The sequence below is a fragment of the Pristiophorus japonicus genome, chromosome 2 (assembly GCF_044704955.1).
Source record: "Pristiophorus japonicus isolate sPriJap1 chromosome 2, sPriJap1.hap1, whole genome shotgun sequence".
Classification (NCBI taxonomy): Eukaryota; Metazoa; Chordata; class Chondrichthyes; family Pristiophoridae; genus Pristiophorus; species Pristiophorus japonicus.
In genome coordinates, this window is record NC_091978.1 from 160,877,142 (window position 1) to 160,897,284 (window position 20,143).

General features: G+C 45.7%; 1 protein-coding gene and 1 pseudogene across 2 annotated transcripts in view; one reads left to right on the forward strand and one right to left on the reverse strand.

Moving 5' to 3' along the window:
• The window catches only part of LOC139242021 (phospholipid-transporting ATPase VD-like), a 277,618-nt gene that overhangs the window by 242,815 nt on the left and 14,660 nt on the right, over window positions 1–20,143 (reverse strand). The gene's annotated exons all lie outside the window — the stretch shown is intronic.
• LOC139252424 (U2 spliceosomal RNA) lies at window positions 19,800–20,029 on the forward strand (annotated as a pseudogene).

A 20,143-nucleotide genomic window follows, 5' to 3' on the forward strand; every position in this document is an offset into this window, starting at 1 on the left:
TTCTTGATGGCCTCCGTCTTGGCGTCGGTGGGTCTGATGCCGTCTGCCGTGATTCTTCTCCAAGAACTCGACCTCTGGCGCCAAGAAAACACACTTCGAGCGTTTCAACCAGAGTCTCACGCGATCGAGCCAACTTAGAACCTCTTCCAGATTCTGCAAGTGTTCGATGGTGTCCCGACCTGTGACCAGTATGTCGTCCTGGCAAACCACGGTGCGCGGAACCGACTTTAGCAGGCTATCCATGTTCCTTTGAAAAATTGCCGCAGCCGATCAAATCCGAAACAGGTATCTATTGTACATGAACAGACCTTTGAAAGGCCTCACCCTGCATCAACTCGCACAAAGATTCTGCCAGCTCCTGCGTCATGTAGGCCGAGGTCAGGTCCAACTTGGTGAACATCTTTCCTCTAGTCAGGATCGCAAATAGGTCATCTGCCTTGGGTGGCGGGTACTGGTCCTGTAGCGAAAAACGGTTAATTGTTACTTTCTAGTCCCCACAAATTCTGACCGTGCCATCGCCTTTGAGAACCAGAATGATCGGACTGGCTCACTCGTTGAACTCCACCGGCGCGATGATGCCTTCTCGCTGCAGCCTGTCCAGCTCAATCTCCACTTTCTCATGCATCATGTATGGCACCGTACATGCCTTGTGCTGGCTGGGTCATGTACCGGGAACCAAAGTGGATCTGCACCTTCGCCCCCGAAAAACTTCCGATGCCCGGCTCAAACAGCGACGGGAACTTGCTCAGAACTTGGGCACATGAAGCGTCGTCGACAGACGAAAGCGCTCGGATGTCGTTCCAGTTCCAGCGGATTTTTCCCAGCCAGCTTCTGCCGAACAGTGTGGGGCCATCTCCTGGCACAATCGATAATGGGAGTTCGTGCACTGCTCCATCATAGGAGACTTTTACAACTGCGCTGTCAATAACAGGGATCAGCTCTTTTGTATAAGTTCTTAGCTTGGTATGAATTGGGTTAAGCTTGGACCTGTGTGCCTTTTGCACCACAGCCTGTCGAAGGCCTTTTTGCTCATGATAGACTGACTTGCACCCGTGTCCAGTTCCATGGATACTGGAATTCTGTCCAGTTCAACTTTTAGTATGATCGGTGAAGATTTCATGGTGAAGGGGTGTACTCTGCCTCCTCGGTTCGAGTCTCTAGTTCAGCCTGATCTGCCATAGATCGATCCTCCTCTGCAACGTGGTGGTTTGCAGGGTTTGCAGCTCATCTGCACATTCGCTGAAGGTGTCCCATTGTTCCACAGCCTTTGCATACAGTATTTGAAGTGGCATTGATGAGCTCGATGATCACCTCTGCAGAGCCAACAAGGTGTTAACTGCCTCGCATTAACGTTTGATGGCGGACTCTGGGTCATCTGAGGTCGTGCAGCTGCCGGCGTGTACATTCTGCCATATGCATTCCTACCTAAAAACAACGTTACTTTGTGTACAGTAGTTGCCAAAACCTCTTTATGTGCGAGATTTGTTTGGTGTTGTCGCTGGTGGACATAAATGCCCGGGCCAGCGTTCTGGCTTTGTTCAGGTTCGGTGTTTCAACAGTCAATAGTTTGCGAAGGATAACCTCATGGTCAATGCCAAGCACAAAGAAGTCTCTTAGCATTTGCTCAAGGAATCCATCAAATTCGCAATGTCCTACAAGGCGCCTTAGTTCGGCGACGTAGCTCGCCACTTCCGGGCCTTCAGACTGTTGACACGTGTAGAATCGATACCTCGCCATCAGAATGCTTCCCTTCGGATTTCGGTGCTCCCGGACCAGTGTACACAGTTCTTCAAACGATTTGGTTACTGGTTTCACCGGAGGTTTGCTGCATTTTCGAATGATTGTTCATTATCTCGTCGCCAGTTGTTATGTTCATAATAAAGTAATGTAACCGAGTACTATAGACAATGAGTAAGTGTGACCTTAGCTCCTTTATTCAAACTCCAGAGTGTTGGCACAGCATGGGAGGCCTGCTTATATACAGTACTCCCAAGGGATGCTGGGATCCCTTGGGACTCCAACACGTATGCCCTTTGGTGGCGGTATGATACAGGTTGTCCATAGTTGCATACAAAACAGCAGGAATATAAATCTCATCGTTAAAAGGATCCTTACGTGGTTAAGTATGAGCCCTAAATTTCCGTTGGTGAATTAAATTCAAATTTACTGTGCAAATGCAGCAATTTTTTGAAACTTATGGGGAGGTTGAGGGCGAGCTGCCATTTTAGCGAGGCTAACGGCAGAGCGATAAAACTCGACCAGCAATTCGTGGTGATTCGCAACTCACGAGGTATCTCTTCTTTGCCACAAATTGCTGGATTATTTAAACATTAATAATGCATGCGCATTAAACTTAGCATTATTTTCCAAGCAAATTCTGAGCCATTGGGACAGATTTTGTGGTCGGCGGCATACCTATGGAATACGTCACCGGCATCCGAATTGAATACGAACTTACCTGATGGGGACCCTCCTTCGCAAACTTACTCTTTGACTCTGTGTACTTGAGGGCAACGTAATGGTCCACGGATCCCAGGGGCACAGCATATGCAGAAGTGTACCTGGGATCACCTGGGCTTGGTGCTCCAACCAGTGGAAGCACCGAGTTTTCTCTTGACAGATATGTGGGAACCAGCATCAGGCTTTTAGGAGAAAGGAGGATACAGACATTGGAACAGCAGTAGCCATTTAGTTCCTCGAGCTTGTTCTGCCATTCAATTATATCATGGCTGGTCTGTGACCTAACTCCAGATACCCACATTTGGCCTATATCGCTTAATAACTTTGGTTAAGAAAAATCTATCAATCTCTCAATTAAAATTAACAATTGATCTAGCATCAGTTGCCATTTGCGGAAGAGAGTTCCAAACTTCTACCACCCTGTGTGTAGAAATGTTTCTTAATTTCATTCCTCTAAGGTCGGCTCTAATTTTTAGACTATGCCCCCTAGTCCTAGACTCCCCAACCAGCAGAAATAGATTCTCTCTATCTACCCGATCTGTTCCTCTTGATATCTTGAATACTTTGATCAGGTCACCAATTCCAGGGAATACAACCAGAGTTTGTGTAATCTCTCTTCGTAATTTAACTCTTGGAATCTGAGTATCATTCTGATCAATCTATGCCGAGCCCAATATATCCGTCCTAAGCTGATGCCCAGAACTGCTCACAGTAACTCTCAGAGTTAGTCAGTTAGTCCCATTTCCCTGCCTTTTAAAGTTGTTATTTTTCAAATATTGATGTACTTCCCCTTAAAATTCTGCTCCACCGCTGGTTTTGGTAAAACTGTGTAAACATTTTTTCCTAACTTTTCCCATGGTTCTTTGGGCGATAATCTTAAATTTATGCCTTCTGGTTATTGACTCACTGACCAGTGGAAGAAGTTTCTTTTCCCATTCAACAAATCCCCTCATAATTTTGAACAGTACCAGATCTCCCTTTCACATTCTCTGCTTTGATTAAAGAACCCAGTCTGTAGCCCCCCCACTAGACCCTTAGGGATAGGCAATAAATGTTGCTACCCTATGTTGCCCACATTCCAAGAACAGATAAAACAAAGCCACAAAGAAGTTTCTTGTACTCCACTCCATCACTGGACAGATAGTAAGCTGTCCACTTTTACATTGCAAAGCAATTTCTTTGTGAAACTGGCTCACTGAAGGGTCCTTATTAAACTTCAATTGAATGTGGGAATTATAATGTGCCTATTAAAACAGCTCAAAGTATTACAGCAGGAATCAGAGACTGGTATTATATTGAGACACAATGTTGATCATTGAGTGGATGTGTGCTTTACAAGGACTGCCTTAATTGACACGGTTTGTAATAAATCTGCTGATGCTGCACTTGACACCTAATTTGAAAAAAATCATCAACAGTAGTCTCTGAAGGCTCAGCAGCTTAACCACGGAGTGCCTGAGGCATACAGGACAGAAGGGTCCCAGAACATTCGCTGATGTCAGGGTGGCATCTGGGGCAATATGACGTAGAGAAGATGTTTCTACTTGTGGAGGTGTCCACTATAATTGTTTTTTAATCTGTTCCTGGTATGAGAGTGTCGCTGGCAAGGTCAGCATTTATTGCCCATCCCTAATTGCCCTCAAGAAGGTGGTGGTAAGCCACCTTCTTGAACCGCTGCAGTCCGTGTGGTGAAGGTACTCCCACAGTGCTGTCACGGAGGGAGTTGCAGGATTTTGACCCAGAGACGATGAAGGAATGATGATATTTTTCCAAGTCAGGATGGTGTGTGACTTAGTGGGAAACTTGGAGGTGTTCACATGCACCTGTTGCCCTTGCCCTTCTAGGTGGGAGGTGTCACAGATGTGGGAGGTGCTGTCGAAGAAGGCTTGGCGAGTTGCTGCAGTGCATCCTGTAAATTGTACACACTGCAGCCACAGTACAGCAGTGGTGGAGAGAGTGAATGTTTAAGGTGGTGGATAGGGTGGCAATCAAGCAGATTGCTTTGTCCTGGATGGTGTTGAGCTTCTGGTGTGTTGTTAGAGCTGTACTCATGCAGGCAAATGGAGAGTATTCCATCACACTCATGACTTTTGCCTTCTAGCTGGTGGAATGGCTTTGGGGAGTCAGGAAGTGAGGGACTTGCTGCAGAATACCCAGCCTCTGACCTGCTTTTGTTGCCACAATTTTGTGTAGCTGGTCCAGTTAAGTTTCTGGTCAATGGTGACTCCAGGATGTTGATGGTGGCTAATTTGGCGATGGTAATACCACTGAATGTATGGGGCAGTGGTTAGACTGTTTTGTTGGAGATAGTCATTGCCTGGCACTTAAGTGGTGCGATTGCTACTTATCAGCCCAAGCCAGGTCTTGTTGCACGTGAGCATGGACTGCATCATTACCTGAGGAGTTGCGAATGGAACTACTGAACACTATGCAATCCTCAGCGAATATCCCCACTTCTGACCTTAAGATAGAAGGAAGGTCATTGATGAAGCTACTGAAGATGGTTGGGCCTAGGTCACTGCCCTGAGGAACTGCTGCAGTGATGTCCTGATTAACTATGTCTATGACTCCTTCCATCACTTTGCTGATGATTGAGAGTAGACTAATGGAATAGTAATTGGCCAGATTGAATTTGTCCTGCTTTTTGTGGACAGGACATACCTGGGCAGTTTTCCAAATTGTCGGGTAGATGCCAGTGTTGTAGCTGTACTGGAACAGCTTGGCTAGAGGCGCGGCTAGTTCTGGAGCACCGTCTTCAGCATGACAGCCGGGATATTGTCGGGACCCATAGCCTTTGCTGTATCCAGTGCACTCAACTGTTTTTTTAATATCACGTATATAATACAAGATATTCACGAATAAATTCAATAAAGAATTCAGGAGAAATTTCTTTACCCAAAGAGAGAGTGGTGAGAATGTGGAACTTGCTACCACAAGGAGTAGTTGAGACAAATAGCACAGATGCCTTTAAGGGGAAGCTAGATAAACACATGAGAGAGAAAGGAATAGAAGGATACGCAGATAGGGTTAATTCAAGTAGAGTGGGAGGGGGCTCGTATGGAGCATAAACACCAGCACAGACCAGTTGGGCTGAAATGGCCTGTTTGTGTGCTGTAAATTCGATGTAAAATATACAAGTAATCTCATAGCCACTGGATTAGGAAGGGGGAAAATGATTGGGTTTCAGCTCCTGATTGCTATCCAGCAACCCCTACTGCAACTGCACAAGTGGACATCAGGTGAGAAGATGATCTAACTTAATTATTCTGCTCCACATGGTCAAAATGACTACTGACACTCATCTTTCAAGGGTCACAGATGAAGAATGGTTACTTGGACAAGGTACCAGGGAGTAAACAGTGCCCATGATAGTGTATCCAAGCAAGTACTCAAACATCTTCAGGAGGGATGGGTGGGAAGAAAATTGAGAAATAAAGATACATACAATTAACATAAATATCAAATACTGATTGACCAGGCATTCAACCTTTCCAATGTTAAACTAGCAAATCTCATCTGAGATAGCATTAGGTGCATTACAGATGGTTTCAAAAACCCTGGTAGGGAGTGAGGAAAAGAGGGGTACACAGTCCTAATCTTGTGATGACCCCATGGTTAAATAGTGCGCCAAGATTCACTGTCCAGGTTTACACATGAAGGATGGATACTTGGTGAGGGTATCAGAGGCTGCCAATGTTCTCATATTCTAGCGTGCAGCACCTTTTTCTGGAGCTAAAGCAGAAGTAGAAGGAAATGGCCCAAAACTTTCTGGAAACTTGTACCGAAACGACATCATAAGTACAGTATAATGCCAATTATTGCTGCAAAATCTCGAGGAAACTCGGGTTTAAATTAAATGCCCATTTTCACGCAATCCAATCTTTTATGCCAATTCAACAAAAACCCTCTGCTGAACCCGCTGGCACTCATCAACATAGCTCCATCCCTTCCTGTGAAAAAGTACAGCTCACATGAATTTCCACCAGTTCTAAATTTGATGTAAATTTACACTTAAAATTTTAGGCACAGCAGGACCCATATTTTTTCTGGTGTTTCATAGCAATTTAAAAAAAATTCTCCTCACAGATCTAAAATGTATTTTCTCTACGAGAGCATTTTGATGCTATCAGAATAATTTGCATTAAATTGAAAAACTTCTACAATTGCATTTTCTTAAATATGTTGTGCTTAATGTGTATAAGTGATAGTTTGATAGCTTCAAACTTTAATCTCCATGCATAAAGAGGGACTTAAAGAAGATTTTGCAGTCAGCAGAAAATGAAAGTGAGAGAGGGAACGAAAGATGAGATTGAGAAAGATAAAAAAGACAAAGAAAGTTTTTAAAGCTCCAGCATTAATTAAAATCTGAAGGAATGAGACTCTACACTTTTAAAGTTAAATTTTCAGTGCCAGACAGGTCATTTGGCAGTAATTAAGGCTTACCACACCTTTAAAAATTCACTCACTCTTGAATAGCAAGCCCCAACTTTTTCTGGCGTGTTTAGTGGGTAAATATCCCAACTTTTGAAGCCCTTCATGAATGTGAGTGCCAAGTCACTTAGCGAGATACTGTTAGAGCAAAGCTTCTGGATTAGGGTAACTTGGACAGCAACTTCCGGATTTCTGTATTCAAGCGAGCATGTACAAATGCTGGAAGTTGCTTTGTGATTTACTCCTAACGGTGACGGTGACAGACTCACCGTTATTCCAACCGCAAAATCCGGACCAAAATGATGGAACTGTGGTGTTTTCCTTGTGCCTCGATTGTTTACACCAATTTCTACTTATTTTATGCTGGTTTTAACTTGCCACCGTATACTAATGAGATTCTCAGGACATTTCGAATAACTTGCTGACAGAAAGAACAGCATGAATTTACGCTTAACTTGCCGGTTAGTGTTTCAGGAAATTCCAGGCCAAATATTTTTAATTTCCAGCACAGTAGCAGTAGGAACATAGGAACAGGAGTAGGCCAATCAGACCCTTGAACTGGTTTCACCATTCAATTAGATCATAGCTGATCTGTACCTCCACTGTTTATCCACCTTTGATCTATATCTCGATAAACTTACCTAATAAAATTCTATTGCTCTCAGTGTTGAACACTTAAATTAACCCAGCCTCCACAGCCTTTGGGCTGGGGGGTTGGCGGGGGGTGGGAGGCAGGATGATGAGAATTCTAGATTTTCGCTACGTCTTTGTGTGAAAAGATGCTTCCTGATTTCACTCCTAAAAGGGTGGGAATAATAATTCTAGAACCCCCTGGACGTCTCGGGACTTACAGAGGAGGATAAAGAAAAAAAGGACGCTTATGTCATATACCAACGGCTAAATACTAAATACTATAGAATCTTAAGAGGAAAATAGAGAGGAATATAGAAAGTTAAGAACCAAAATTAAAAAGGATATTAGGAATGCTAAGAGAGAGCATGAAAAATTTTTGGCTGGTAAAAGAAGGAAAACCCTAAGATGTTCTATAAATATATTAAGAGTAAGAGGGTAACTAAAGAAAGGGTAGGGCCTGTCAGAGACCATGAGGGTAATCTTTGTGAGGAGGCGGAAGATGTTGGTAAGGTTCTTAATGAATATTTTGCATCTGTTGTCACAAAGGAAAGGGGCAATGCAGATACTACTATTGAGGAGGAGTGTGATACTCTGGATGAAATAAATAGAGAGAGAAAGTATTAAGGGGTTTAGCGGCTTTGAAAGTAGATAAGTCTCCAGGCCCGGATGAAATGCATCCCAGGCTGTTGAGCGAAGTAAGAGGAAATCGCAGAGGCCTTGACCATCATTTTCCAGTCCTCTTTGGATCTGGGCATGTTGCTGGAGGATTGGAGGACTGCTAATGTAGTATCCTTGTTTAAGAAGGGAGAAAGGGATAGGCCGAGTAATTACAGGCCTGTCAGCCTAACCTCAGTGGTGGGAAAATTCTTGGAAAAAAATCCTGAAAGACAGGATAAATCTGCATTTGGAAAGGCAAGGATTAATTAGGGACAGCACGGATTTGTTTAGGGAAGATCATGGTTGACTAACCTGATTGAATTTTTTGAGGAGGTAACCAAGAGGGTCAATGAGGGTAGTGCATACGATGTAGTATATATGACATAGAAACATAGAAAATAGGTGCAGGAGTAGGCCATTCGGCCCTTCTAGCCTGCACCGCCATTCAATGAGTTCATGGCTGAACATGCAACTTCAGTACCCCATTCCTGCTTTCTCACCATACCCCTTGATCTCCCTAGTAGTAAGGACTTCATCTAACTCCTTTTTGAATATATTTAGTGAATTTGCCTCAACAACTTTCTGTGGTAGAGAATTCCACAGGTTCACCACTCTCTGGGTGAAGAAATTCCTCTTCATCTCGGTCCTAAATGGCTTACCCCTCATCCTTAGACTGTGACCCCTGGTTCTGGACTTCCCCAACATTGGGAACATTCTTCCTGCATCTAACCTGTCTAACCCCGTCAGAAATTTAAACGTTTCTATGAGGTCCCCTCTCATTCTTCTGAACTCCAGTGAATACAAGCCCAGTTGATCCAGTCTTTCTTGATAGGTCAGTCCCGCCATCCCGGGAATCAGTCTGGTGAACCTTCGCTGCACTCCCTCAATAGCAAGAATGTCCTTCCTCAGGTTAGGCGACCAAACCTGTACACAATACTCCAGGTGTGGCCTCACCAAGGCCCTGTACAACTGTAGCAACACCTCCCTGCCCCTGTACTCAAATCCCCTCGCTATGAAGGCCAACATACCATTTGCTTTCTTAACCGCCTGCTGTTCATGCATGCCAACCTTCAATGACTGATGTACCATGACACCCAGGTCTCTTTGCACCTCCCCTTTTTCTAATCTGTCACCATTCAGATAATAGTCTGTCTCTCTGTTTTTACCACCAAAGTGGATAACCTCACATTTATCCACATTATACTTCATCTGCCATGCATTTGCCCACTCACCTAACCTATCCAAGTCGCTCTGCAGCCTCATAGCATCCTCCTCGCAGCTCACACTGCCACCCAACTTAGTGTCATCCGCAAATTTGGAGATACTACATTTAATCCCCTCGTCTAAATCATTAATGTACAGTGACTAGTGCGGTACCCCACTAGTCACTGCCTGCCATTCTGAAAAGTCCCCATTTACTCCTACTCTTTGCTTCCTGTCTGACAACCAGTTCTCAATCCATGTCAGCACACTACCCCCAATCCCATGTGCTTTAACTTTGCACATTAATCTCTTGTGTGGGACCTTGTCGAAAGCCTTCCGAAAGTCCAAATATACCACATCAACTGGTTCTCCCTTGTCCACTCTACTGGAAACATCCTCAAAAAATTCCAGAAGATTTGTCAAGCATGATTTCCCTTTCACAAATCCATGCTGACTTGGACCTATCATGTCATCTCTTTACAAATGCACTGCTATGACATCCTTAATAATTGATTCCATCATTTTACCCACTACCAATGTCAGGCTGACCGGTCTATAATGCCCTGTTATCTCTCTCCCTCCTTTTTTAAAAAGTGGGGTTACATTGGCTACCCTCCACTCCATAGAAACTGATCCAGAGTCAATGGAATGATGGAAAATGACTGTCAATGCATCCACTATTTCCAAGGCCACCTCCTTAAGTACTCTGGAATGCAGTCCATCAGGCCCTGGGGATTTATCGGCCTTCAATCCCATCAATTTCCCCAACACAATTTCCCGACTCATAAGGATTTCCCTCAGTTCCTCCTCCTTACTAGACCCTTCGACCCCTTTTATATCCGGAAGGTTGTTTGTGTCCTCCTTAGTGAATACCGAACCAAAGTACTTGTTCAATTGGTCCGCCATTTCTTTGTTCCCCGTTATGACTTCCCCTGATTCTGACTGCAGGGGACCTACGTTTGTCTTTACTAATCTTTTTTTCTTTACATATCTATAGAAACTTTTGCAATCCGTCTTAATGTTCCCTGCAAGCTTCTTCTCGTACTCCATTTTCCCTGCCCTAATCAAACCCTTTGTCCTCCTCTGCTGAGTTCTAAATCTCTCCCAGTCCCCGGGTTCGCTGCTATTTCTGGCCAATTTGTATGCCACTTCCTTGGCTTTAATACTATCCCTGATTTCCCTTGATAGCCACGGTTGAGCCACCTTACCTTTTTTATTTTTACGCCAGACAGGAATGTACAATTGTTGTAGTTCATCCATGCGGTCTCTAAATGTCTGCCATTGCCCATCCACAGTCAACCCCTTCAGTATCATTCGCCAATCTATCCTTGCCAATTCACGCCTCATACCTTCAAAGTTACCCTTCTTTAAGTTCTGGACCACCTTAGCAAAGCTTTTGATAAGGTTCCATATGGTAGACTGGTCACGAAGATTAAAGCCCATGGGATCCAGGGCAAAATGGCAAGTTGGATCCAAAATTGGCTTAGAGATAGGAAGCAAAGATTGATGGATGTTTTTGTGACTGGAAGGATGTTTCCAGTGGGGTTCTGCAGGGCTCAGTATTGGGTCCCTTGCTTTTTGTGGTATATATCAACGATTTAGATTTGAATATAGGGAGTATGATTAAGAAGTTTGCAGACGACACTAAAATTGTCTGTGTGGTTGATAATGAAAAGGAAAGTCATGGGCTGCAGGAGGATATCAATCTACTGGTCAGGTGGGCAGAGCAGTGGCAAATGGAATTTAATTCAGAGACGTATGAGGTAATGCACTTTGGGAGGTCTAATAAGGAAAGGGGATACACATTAAGCAGTAGGCCACTTGATAGTGTAGATGAACAAAGGGACCTCGGAGTGCTTGTCCGCAGATCGCTGAAAGTAGCAGGCCAGGTGGATAAGGTGGTTAAGAAGGCATACGGAATTCTTGCCTTTATTGGCCAAGGAATGGAATACAAGAGCAGCGAGGTTATGCTTAAATTGTATAATACTTTGGATAGGCCACAGCTGGAGGACTACGTGCAGTTCTGGTCACCGTATTATAGGAAGGACATGATTGCACTAGAGAGGGCACAGAGGAGATTTACTAGCATGCGGCCTGGAATGGAGAATCATAGGACAGTTGGATAGGCTGGGTTTGTTCTCATTGGAACAGAGGAGGTTGAGAAGAGACCTTATTGAGATGAACAAAATGTTGAGGAGCCTGGACATAGTGGATAGTAAGGGCCTATTGCCATTGGTGGAGGGGTCTATTACGAGGGGGCATAGTTTTACGTTGGTTGGTAGAAGGTTTAGAGGGGATCTGAGGTGGGGGCTTCTTCACAGAGGGTTGTGGGGATCTGGAATCACTGCCTGGAAGAGTGATGGATGCAGAAATCCTCACCATTTTTAAGAAATGGTTGGATGGGCACTTGAAGTGACCTAGAGCTGGTAATTGGGATTAGACTGGATGACCTTTTGTTAGATGGAGCAGATATAATGGTAAGTACTGCAAGGAATCGAATACGGCCAGGGTGATTTCCTGGACTAGTTTCGATCGCCTGGATGGGTCGGAGAGGAATTTTCCCAGATTTTTTTCCCCTAAATTGGCCTGGGTTTTTAAAATCTGTTTTTTGCCTCTCCCAGGAGATCACATGGCTCCGGTTGGGGTGGAGTGTAGAATGTTTCAGTGTAAGGGGCGTTGCAATTGTGTGGGACGAACTAGTTGGGATGGGCTCTTTACCTTTCCGTCATTGTTCATAGATTTATAGGTAACCTTCAGTGCTGCTGACCGAGGGCCGTGTGGCTCTTTGTCGGCCGGCACGGACACGATGGGCCGAAATGGCCTCCTTCTGCGCTGTAAATTTTTATGGTTTCTCTGTTTCTAAATGGCCCAGCTCTAATTTAACAATTGTGCGCCCTCATTCTGGATTCCCCCACCAGAGGAAATAGTTTTTCCATATCTACCCTGTCGAATCAGTTTATCATTGTAAAGTCCTCGATTAGATCACCCTTCAATCTTCTAAACGTAAATGAATGGAAGCCAAGTTTATGCAACCTATCCTCATAAGTTAACTCATTAAGCCCCGATCTAATTCTGGTGACTCTGTGCTATAACTCATCCAAGGCCAACATATCTTTCAGGAGGTGTGAGCCCAAAACTAAATGCAGTGGGCCAGATGGCATCTGACCAAGGCTATATACAACTGAAGCATCACTTCCTCCCTTTTGTATTCCAGCATTTCTACTACCCCAACTAGAGCCACTACTTGGGGATGAGGGGAAAATTGCAGTGTTCTTTCAGGTTTTTCTATGTCATTCATTAGGAATGAGCTAGTTTCCCCGAGACTGCAAACTGGGCAAAGGCGTAAATTCAATCGGCCACTTTAATCAGTTTAGATCCAGGTGTGGGCAGACACACACTGTCCTGCTCATGAATGGACTTATTCATCTAAAGAGGCCATATAAATGAAATGGTTTTCAGTAACATGCAGAGGACATTATAATTGTGTTCTGGAATGAGACATGAATATTTCTATAATATACAAAAGCTGCCTCTCTTAACTGCAGGTCAAGACAGTGGTCCCAAGTTTCGGATCGCGCCGAAAACGGCGCAGCCCCGAGCTGGACACCTGTTCTTCGCGTCTAAAAGTGCGCAGGAAAAAAAACTGAGATTCTCCGGCTCCTCGGAACTCGAACTCAGCTTGGTGCGGCGCGCACATCACAGCGAGGGGCGGAGCCAGACACTCACGCCGATTCTCTAAGCAGTGGGGGGCGGGTCTAATTCAAATGAGCCAACGTCGTGCCGGCAACCCTGCGCATGCGTGTTGGAGCGTGCGCGCGCAGTGAGAAACAAACATTGGCACTCGGCCATTTTTAAAGGGACTGGAGAAAAAGTGAAGATTTGTCTCTTGGACCCCTGGAAAGACTTGTAATTTAATTTTTGTGATATTTTTGTGTGTGAGGGAGTGCTTTTAGCAGCACTGTTGAATAAATCACCTGCTGAAATCAGTGAGTTCAGCTTTTCACTGCTAAACCATTGGTGCATGCAAATTAAGGACTGTGTGTTTTGAGAAATAAGAGTGCCAATTCAACTTTGCAATGGATCCACGTGCACCAAGAACAAAGAATTTCTTGCATGAGGAAGTAAGAGATATTAGTCAATGTAATTGAGCAGAGATGGCAGGAGCTAGATACCAGCAACAGAGGTTGCATAAAAGTGCCACCAAAAGAAATGAAGAAACAGTGGAACCAAGTTGCAGAAGATTACTGCGCAGTGGTGCATACCATGAGATCTGGAAGCCAGTGTAACAAGAAATGGCACGACCTTGGTCAAGTAGTTAGTGTAAGTAATATTTCCCATTTTTAATTTAATCGTAATTGTAACCTGGCTATCTGTATGTCCCACCTTGCAGACTGACACACTCTGTAAAAAGCTATATTTTACTCTTTGCAGAAGAAATTGGCCCACAACAAAAGGGAGGCAACTCAGAGAGGAGGAGGCACGCCCAATCTGCATCCAATGACACTCGTGGAACAAAGGGTAGCTGCTATGATGCGTCGTGCATGGAGAAAAGCAATCAGTACAGCACAATTAAATCAACCTGCTGCCTAACCTGCTATGTGTGAGAGTACTCATGCCACCCATCTGGCCCCCTCCCTCGCTGTTAAACATTTGAGAGGAGGGAGGGAGAGATGGAGAGATGGAGAGATGGAGAGATGGAGAGATGAAGATGAAGATGGAGGGAGGAGATGGAGATGGAGATGGCGGGAGGAGAGAGGAGATGGAGGATGGAGGGAGGGAGGAAATGGAGGATGGAGGATGGAGGAGGAGGCTGCTGCTGCTGCTAACCCTGAGGGTACCAGTACAACCAGCTGCGGACGAACCAGACTGGATGATGGCAGCGATGACTGAAATGTCTGCAGGGGAGAGCTTCCAAATTAATATTTATGAGCCCCCATCAAGGGGCATCAGAGTTTCAACCCCTAGCATAGGTCTTGGTTCCACCTTCCATGGTTTTGCTTCCGATGTTGCGGGTCCCAGTGGTGCTGCAGGTATAAAGCAGCATTCTACAGTCAGTGCACTACCATCCGAGCCTGCGCCTCCCTCTCGCATAGGTTCTGGTTCCACCTACTATGGTTTTGATTCCAACACTGCGGGTCCCAGTGCTGCTGCTAATATCATGGAGCAGTTTACACCCATTCGTCCAACATCCCAGCCCATGGCTCGCACTCGAGTGCTGTCGTCTGGAACACCGAGCGCCCCACCATCCCAGTCCGAGCCTCTCGCTCTCTAGTACTGCCGTCTGCAACACAGAGCGTCCTACCGTTCCAGCCCGAGCCCCTCCTTCCAGTTCTGCCATCTGGAACACAGAGCGTCCCACAGTCCCAGCCCGCGCCTCCCTGTGTAGTGGTGCCGCTTGCAACACCGAGCATCCCATCGTCCGTGCCCGCGCCTCCCAGTGTAGTGGTGCCACGAGGCAGACCCAGGCAGTGGAGAAGGAGATTGGAGACATGCTCTCCTGAGATGCAGCATGCAACAGATGCGACTCAGGTTGTGGCATTGGGTATGGAGACCAATGAGATTACCCGATCACTCATCGGTGGCGTCAGTGCAGTGGGTGAAGAGTTGACGATCCTGACGGGAGAAATAGCAGTAATGACACGGGAACTTAGAACATAAGAATTAGGAACAGGAGTAGGCCATCTAGCCCCTCGAGCCTGCTCCGCCACTCAACAAGATCATGGCTGATCTGGCCGTGGAAAAATCGGGAGGGAATGTCCGAGGGAGTGCAATTGACAGCACAGGCGGTCAGGGAGGGCATGCAAGTGTCGGCACAGGACGTCAGCGAGGGCCTGGTTGAGGTAGCTGCTGCAATAAGGGCACAGCCAATCAAATGACACCCCATGAGGAAGTGAACATTCACTGAGATGTGGATGAGACATGGTTGCAGCCTTTCTTTGCTGCTTTTGTTCTTGTTCTTGATGTAGCTGTAGTAGCGTTTTTCAAACTGAAATTGTTTTGCAAGTTTTGTAACTTTACAACTTATAAGTGATCTCAGGGTTTTCAAGTGATCTTATAGTGTAAATGCTCTCACATTCTGCAACTTATTTAATTTTGCATAGAAAAAGTGATCTTGAAGTTTAAGTGATCTTAAGAGTGTAAGATTTTTCACATGCGATTGTTTTGTAACTTTTGTAACTTTACAAGTTTATAAGTGATCTTCATGGGATTGGGGGTAGTGTGCTGACGTGGATTGAGAACTTGTTGTCAGACAGGAAGCAAAGAGTAGGAGTAAATGGGTACTTTTCAGAATGGCAGGCAGTGACTAATGGGGTACCGCAAGGTTCTGTGCTGGGGCCCCAGCTGTTTACATTGTACATTAATGATTTAGACGAGGGGATTAAATGTAGTATCTCCAAATTTGCGGATGACACTAAGTTGGGTGGCAGTGTGAGCTGCGAGGAGGATGCTATGAGGCTGCAGAGTGACTTGGATAGGTTAGGTGAGTGGGCAAATGCATGGCAGATGAAGTATAATGTGGATAAATGTGAGGTTATCCACTTTGGTGGTAAAAACAGAGAGACAGACTATTATCTGAATGGTGACAGATTAGGAAAAGGGGAGGTGCAACGAGACCTGGGTGTCATGGTACGTCAGTCATTGAAGGTTGGCATGCAGGTACAGCAGGCGGTTAAGAAAGCAAATGGCATGTTGGCCTTCATAGCGAGGGGATTTGAGTACAGGGGCAGGGAGGTGTTGCTACAGTTGTACTGGGCCTTGGTGAGGCCACACCTGGAGTATTGTGTACAGTTTTGGTCTCCTAACTTGAGGAAGGACATTCTTGCTATTGAGGGAGTGCAGCGAAGATTCACCAGACTGATTCCCGGGATGGTGGGACTGACCTATCAAGAAAGACTGGATCAACTGGGCTTGTATTCACTGGAGTTCAGAAGAATGAGAGGGGACCTCATAGAAACGTTTAAAATTCTGACGGGTTTAGACAGGTTAGATGCAGGAAGAATGTTCCCAATGTTGGGGAAGTCCAGAACCAGGGGTCACAGTCAAAGGATAAGGGGTAAGCCATTTAGGACCGAGATGCGGAGAAATTTCTTCACCCAGAGAGTGGTGAACCTGTGGAATTCTCTACCACAGAAAGTTGTTGAGGCCAATTCACTAAATATATTCAAAAGGGAGTTAGATGAAGTCCTTACTACTAGGGAGATCAAGGGGTATGGCGAGAAAGCAGGAAGTGGGTACTGAAGTTGCATGTTCAGTCATGAACTCATTGAATGGCGGTGCAGGCTAGAAGGGCTGAATGGCCTACTCCTACACCTATTTTCTCTGTTTCTATGTTCCATTAACACAACACAATGTTGGAACAACTGCAAAGAATAAACATGTCCATGCGCAAAAGTGGTCGCAGAGCCCTCAGGCATCAGTAGTTGAAGCGTTCACAGATGAGCTGCTGGCGCAAGGCTCGAGCAATTGTTAAAGGGGCACGATGGACAGCCCTCCCCCGACCTCGTGCTCGGGCATCAGGCACTTGCATGCTTTCCTGATCGTCGTTATCATCCACATCCTGCTCTTCCGTAATACTATCATCATGCACTGAACCCTCACGTAGGTCTTCTGGTTCCACTACCAGCTCCTGCTGCCTCATGATGGCTTAGTTATGAAGCATGCAGCACACAACAGTGAAGTGACCGACAATCTGAGGAGAGTATAGCAACTGTCCTCCAGAATGGTCCAGGCATCGGAATCGCTGTTTCAATATGCCAATGGTCCTCTCAAAGATGCTGCGCGTCGCAATGTGCGCCACGTTGTATTGGCGGTCAGCTTCTGTCCGTGTCACGCGTAGGGGCGTCATGAGCCAGGTGGTCAGGCCGTACCCTTTGTCTCCCAGTAGCCAGCTCTGCCCTTCTGGCTGCTGCTGAAACATGTCAGATATAACGCTGTCGCGTAGGATGAACACATCGTGGGTGCTACCAGGGTAATTCGCATCGACTGACATGATGCGCTGCTTGTTGTCACACACGAGCTGCACATTGATAGAGTGGAAACCTTTCCTATTTCGGTAATGCTCAGAATCCTCCACAGGTGCTCGCAAGGCTATGTGGGTACAATCAATGCAGCCCTGTACCTTTGGGAAGCCGGCAATCCTGAAGAAACCCACAGCCCTCTCATGGATCGCTTGTGCGGTCATTGGGAAATTGATGAAGTCATTCCTTCACGCATACAGTGCAGCCGTGACCTGGTAAATGCAGGCATGTATTGCACGTTGAGAGATGGCACACACATCTCCAGTTGTAGCCTGAAACGATCCCGAGGCATAGAAAGAAAGTGCAGCTGTTACCTTCACTGCAACAGACAGGGCAGTTGGCGTTCTGCTTCTGGGCTGCAAATCTGCTCTCACCATATCACAGATCTCAGTGACAACTTCTCTGCGAAAACGCAGCCTTTTCACACAATCAGCCTCGCTCATGTCCCGGTACGAGCGCCTGGCTCGATATTGTCGACGTGGGTAAGGTCTCCTGCCCATCAACCTACGGGCTACGACGTTCCTGGTGCAGTGAGCTCTAATCAATTCTCTCCTATGCAGTGAATTGATGGCGAACCATTGCATAATACGTGGTGTTGACAATGCAGCACCCATTATGCAAATTTAAGTATAAAACTGTCTATGTGGCTGCCTCTCCCTGTCCAAATGGCCTCAGTCCTCCTCACAGCTCGAAGGTTGCTTGATTGCTGTGTCTTTGCCTGCCGTCCAGTCACTGACGATGCCCTTATCCTGTGGCCAAATGGCCTCAACCCCCTTGGAAAGCTGCATGCGTGTTGCTTCCTCGGCTGCCGGCCAGCCACTAACGGAATGAAGGCCTGCCAAAAGCACCGCAGCTCAGCTCGAAGGCTGCTTGCTACCGCTGTTGGGGCTGCTGTCGAGACACTGACGCCACATCCCTGCCTGTCTCCAACATGAAGGCTGCTGCTGTTTCACACAGGTCGGAACATGTATTATTTAATCTTTTCTTTGCTTATAAATTTTTATTCAGGTTGGATTTATTTGTATCATATTTCTATAAGTATGACTAAGGATTGATTGTAGAATTTAATGACTTCCCTTCCCCCCCACCCTCCCTCGTTCCCTACGCCTAATTTGTAACCTACGCCTGATTTTCTACAGTGTAGACAAGGTTTTTTCGAACGTACAAAAATCTTCACTTACTCCATTCTAAGTTAGTTTGGAGTAAGTTTTCACTGCCTAAACTTTGAAAACAGGCGTAAGTGGCCAGACACACCCACTTTTGGAAAAAAAAAATTCTGTTCCAAAGTGAAACTGTTCTAACTGACTAGAACTGGAGCAAACTAAATGCCGAGAATTCAAATTTCTTAGATACTCCATTCTAAACCAGTTGCTCCAAAAAAAAACCAGGAGCAACTCAGGCCGAAACTCGGCCCGATTGTTCCCATTTGAATCGTTTTACTGTAATACAATTTGAGGGATATCCCTCCAATCACATAATGCTGATTAAAAGGGCAGAGTCTGATTTTACAGGAACTCTAGGCCATGAATGCAGCCCAACTGGAGGGATTGCTGGAATGTTATTTCCAGCAGTGACTAGACATCAAACTACTACAGAGGTTTAATTATTCTCATTATAGCCAGTAACTCCTTTAAGTGACACAAACTTAAATTTCAGATTTTTTAAATATATATATTTAAAGATTTCTTTGAAAAGGCTTTTTTAAAGTTACTCTACCAGCCAAAAGGGCAGGAATACATCTGTTCCTACAAAACTACAATGCAAGGCAAAGGCTCTGTGAGAGTGGGCTTCACTCCATGATATGGCCTAGTTAGATGACAAAAAGATTTGCAATGATGCCGGAAGGAGCAATTGCTGTGGAAACTGCAGCATTTATATTGTGGGGTGAATTCAACAACAGAACAGCAGAAAATATTCTGAGCTCAAACATGCGCAGCTGTTTAAAGATATGATTCAAGATTGTTTCTAGCTGCCATATCTGTTTGACTGGCTGGATTTTACTGGTCCGTTGCTGCAGGATTAAATGTTCAACCAAACAACCACCACAAAAGCTCTGGCCTCAATATTTATATTACTGATGGAGTGGCACTTCCTCCTGAGTCACTGCTAGAATCACCTATTTAGATAAAGTTATGGGGACACCAGATTCCCAAAGCAAGCGCTCTACTCGGAACTCCTACACAGCAAGCGAGCCCCAGGTGGGCAGAGGAAATGTTGCAAGGACACCCTCAAAGCCTCCTTGATAAAGTACAACATCCCCACCGACACCTGGGAATCTCTGGCCCAAGACCGCCCTAATAGAGGAAGAGCATCCGGGAGGGCACTGAGCACCGAGACTCGTCGCCGAGAGCATGTAGAAAACAACCGCAGGCTGTGGAAGCAGCGTGCGGCAAAGCAGTCGCTTCTCGGCCTTTTGGCTAAGATCTGCATAACTAACCTGACCAGCCACCATGACGTCCGGGTGGTTTCTCCCTGGTCAGGAAGGTATATGCTTACATTTTTGTAAACAGGAGGTGGGTGGGATTGGTGACCCATCCACCTCCACGGAGGTGTGTGGGGGACCTGACCCATCCACCTCCATGGCACGAACCTGGTATTGCAGTACTTCCAGGAACGGTGCAGTGGCTCTAGGCCTTTTGGCTAAGAGCATTGGCGCAGAGTGATCCTTGACTGGTGCAGGGTGACCTCTGGCGTTTGACAAAGAATTGTAACGATTGGATAACGATTGGACATGAATTTAA